Below are 4,461 nucleotides of genomic sequence, written 5' to 3'. Positions count from 1 at the left end.
AATATTACTTCCTAAAGTTAGTTATACATATCAATACTACTAAAGAGTGCACAATGTTCATATGAAAACTACATGCGCATCTGCTTTCTATAAATTAATGAAGTTGAAATTATATGTTCCTTTAGAAGTTCAGGAGGAAAACAATAAAAAAATATTGAAAATATTTAACCTTTAATATTTTAATGGAACTTGTAAAAATACAAAAATGAAAATATGAACAAAAAGTGTTCCTTTAATTATGGTGAATCCAAGAAAAACTATGAATTATTCAATCCACAGATTCCATTTTACAAAATAATTCAATTATTTTCTCACAGACCAAATCATTAAGCAAAAATCACATATACATGAAATAAATTTTTTATAAGTAATGGAAGAGTAAACTAGAAGTAGAGCAATTTGTTTTCATGCAGTAAAACATGAAAGGAGGCATTTACAAAAGCATGAGAAAAACGACTCCAAAACATGAGAAAAGCATTAATTTAAAAGTTATGTTGTCAAGCTATCTGACCATAATTGAGTTCAGACCTTTAAAATGTTATCAAATGGAAATCACTAACTCACCTAAATCACCTTCACCTGACACAGAAAAGAAACAATGCTGGCAATTTCCATCAAACCCAGAATAAGCAATTTCTTAGTGTGGAAGTATTTCAGTATACAGGTAATGAATATACTACAGTTAATTTTTCTAAAGCAGTTAGCAGCAAAACAAGTTCACTCATTTGTTTCCAAAACCTCAACAAAGAAAAGTATTAATATTTTTTAAGAGCAAACTTCTGTGAAAGAAGATGCTCCCTAGCAGTTTTGCTAAAGTTTAGGTGGAAATTCAGATTTAGGTTGGAAAATTCTTGCACAAGAGATTGCATCTCCATTTTCAAAAGGTCATTTGAAATCAGAAGATATTCCTTCCCTATTTCACAACTCACCTATGTTTTCTAAATAGAAGTGAACAGAGGGAGAAACAGTGGACTGGCAAAGCTGCAGACAATGAAAGTTTTGCTCCAGGGATTATACAACACCCACTTGGAATTGAGAACCAGGCCTTCGGGGACATGGAGGTCAGGGCCCAGTGGAGTGAAAGGGTGGGTCGCTGTGACTGGCACTTGACATTTAAAATTCACTGAATGTCAGTCATTCTTAGATAATAAGTGCTGAGATGCAGATACTAATCAACCCACCATTAATCAGAGTAATGGAATGGGTCTCCAATGTTCTTTGAAGGAGCAGATGGCAGGGTCACAGCTTTAAAGGTTTTTCATGGCTTTGATTAAGAAAATAAAGAAGCAACATGGCACACACTCACTAACTCAGTTTTCCTCTTGTGGATTCCTTGTGTATTAAAGGCACACCACATTAACCAACTCATGGCTTCCAGACATAGCGATGCTCCATCCTGACCTGGTGACTCCAAAAAAAGGTAGGGACCCAGAAGTCCATGCTCATCAAGTTCTCAATGGTGCCTCCCAGAGACCACCCTGGATGGAGAATCCATCCAGCCTACACCCACTCTACATCACTCAGGTAATGCCCCAGCCTGTGACACCCAACCCAATCCACCTTGCCTGGCCCACAAACATGTCCTTGCCCCCTGTTGGCACCAATGTCAAGCACACACTAACTTTCCAAGGGTTCTCAGAACAATAGCAGATGAAGTGCTAGCAAGGCCCAACATCTGCCACTGCCAGAGCTGAATTTTGTGGCCCACCACCTTGCACCAATGTCCCAGGTTTTGGCAACAGGTCACGGCTGGGAGAGTCCTGAAGTCTTCCCAGCCTGCAACTTCCAGGTGTGCCCTGCCACATCAAACCACCAAGGGCCCTGCACCCCAGCACAGGAGCAGGCCGAGATGCAGCAGCTTCCCTGTGGGAGGTCAAGTTGCCTGGGCACTCCCGGTAGACACCATGGCCATGCCCCCGCCCTGACCAGTAGTGATAAGAAAGAGCACTGGCTCACTGTTGCCTCTCCCTGGGCAGCAGCCACCACTCCCCATTCAGGGTCCCTTCACACGTGCCACCTGTCCAAAGCAGATGACCCAGAGAGGCAGTTCCCACCTAGACTCACCCCTGCCTGCCCTCCTGCAATTTTGCGCTGGTATGGCAGCTTTTCATGCTGGCTTTGACTCTAGGGAGCTGGGGTGAACACTGCAGACAGCTGCATCACAGTACTCACTCAGGGAGGGACTTGTGGGCCTGGCTTACATAGACAGTGTGCCCAGGTGCTCTGGACCAGGTGGGACCTGTGCAGGTAAGGCAGGGTGAGAAAATACTGTGGGTCTTGGACCCAGAGTTTGGGAGTTTGCTCCTGCATGTACCCATGAAAGTGCCCTGTACCCACCCACAATCTGTGTGCTTGGTAGTGACAAGCCAAGTTGGTGTAACTGTTAATGAGAAGTTAATGCAAACTTTTTTTTTTTTTTATCCCTAGCAACAAGAGGGCTGGGGTCCAGCCCTAGCAGGAGTACATGGGTTCCACACCGGTAAATCTATAATTCCTTAAGTGAATGATTCTGATTACACTGTACAACATACATTCAAGATTGGTCTCATATGCCTTTAATTTTCCCCAAAGGATCCTCCATAGCTCAATTAATTGTCATTCCTTATATTACTGCCCAACTGCCCTAAAATGAAAGAGGAAATACAGGTTACAGTATTATAGAAGCACATTTATCTATTACTAAAAATAGATGAAAATTAACCCTTTGTTTAAATGAGTAGTCAATCACAGGGTTATTGGACACCAATGCTCACACCAGTTATACCTGTCTCAATGTAGCCTTGTGCATGTCCCTTTCAGAAGGTTATCCATTGGGGCATCAGAGAAAATAATAAACAGGTGTCTAAAAGGTCTCTATGATTGCAATACTTCACCCCTTCCAACCCACAAGTTATTACTCACATTCAATGATACATTATGACTATTCACTTTACTATAAGGGGTAAAGACATCTTACATAAGTTACAAATGCCTATGTAGTCACCTTTTTCATAGTTGTCTCTGTGGAATTGACCACCTTGCCATGAAAGTGAAAGTTCACCACTCCTGTCTGGGTAGACAAATGGCCATTGTCTGAGAATGTGGCAGCTGCAGAGGCTCTCATTCAAGATCAGTTAAAATTAGAACATACTGAACCTTCTACCAGTCCATAGAATACACCCATTTTTATTATATAGAAGAAATCAGGGAAATGAATATTATTACAAGATTTAAGAGAAATTAATAAATATATACAACATATGGGTCCACTTCAATATGGATTGATTGCCAAATCCTAATTTAAAGCCTCAAATTTTTTCTTTATATTTAGTAGACTTAAAAGACTTTTTAAAAACCATTCCTCCCTTTCCTAATGATCAAAAAAAAATTGCCTTCACAGTTCAATCATCATAATCTGCAGATAAACATCAGTAGTAACTTTGTCCTCAAGGTATATTCGGTAGACACACATTATATCAACATTATGTAAATAAGGCTCTTCAGTGTTTCTGACAATTATTCCCACATGTTCTTGTTTATCATTACATGGATGATATACTGACTGCTGGGCCAACACTTACAGAACATACTTTAACTAAATTGCAACATATTCTATTAAAATCTGGCTTCTATGTGGCTACAGAAGTTTAATGACAACTCCCTATTAACTATTAAGGATATAAAATACTCCAATTTTATTCCATTATTCATGCTACAAAACTGATACTTTCTTTAAAATTCTACTTAGTTCACTTACAGCAATTTTTAAGACATTATTTTAATTCATTTTTATTGTAAACAAATGGGATACATCTTGTTTCTCTGTACATGAAGTTGAGGCATACATATTGTGTAAACATACATTTACAAAGGATAATAGATTTTGATTAATTCTGTTATTTTGTCCATCCCCCCACCCATCCCACCCCTCTTATCTCTCTACACAGTCCCTGCTTCCTCCATTCTTGCCCCAATCCCACCCCACATTAAGTGCTATCATCCACTTATCAGTGAGATCATTCGTCCTTTGGTGTTTTGAGATTGGCTTATCTCACTTAGCATGATATTCTCCAATTACATCCATTTGCCTGCAAATGCCATAATTTTTTATTTTTTATGGCTGAGTAATAATACATTGTATATATATATACAATGTATATGTATATATACCACAGTTTCATTATCGATTCATCAACTGAAGGGCATCTAGGTTGGTTCCACAATCTTGCTAGTGTGAATTGAGTAGCTATGAACATTGTTGTGGCTGTATCTCTGTAGTATGCTGATTTTAAGTACTTTGGGTATAGGCCGAGGAGTGGGATAGTTAGGTCAAATGGTGGTTCCATTCCAATTTCCTGAGGAATCTCCACACTGCTTTCCACAGTGGTTGCACTAATTTGCATCCCCACCAAAAATGTATGAGTGTACCTTTTCCCACACATCCTTGCCAATAACTATTGTTGCTAGTATTCTTGATAATCA

This window comes from Sciurus carolinensis, unplaced genomic scaffold (assembly GCF_902686445.1).
Source record: "Sciurus carolinensis unplaced genomic scaffold, mSciCar1.2, whole genome shotgun sequence".
Taxonomy (NCBI): domain Eukaryota; kingdom Metazoa; phylum Chordata; class Mammalia; order Rodentia; family Sciuridae; genus Sciurus; species Sciurus carolinensis.
This window is presented reverse-complemented; position numbering follows the sequence as displayed.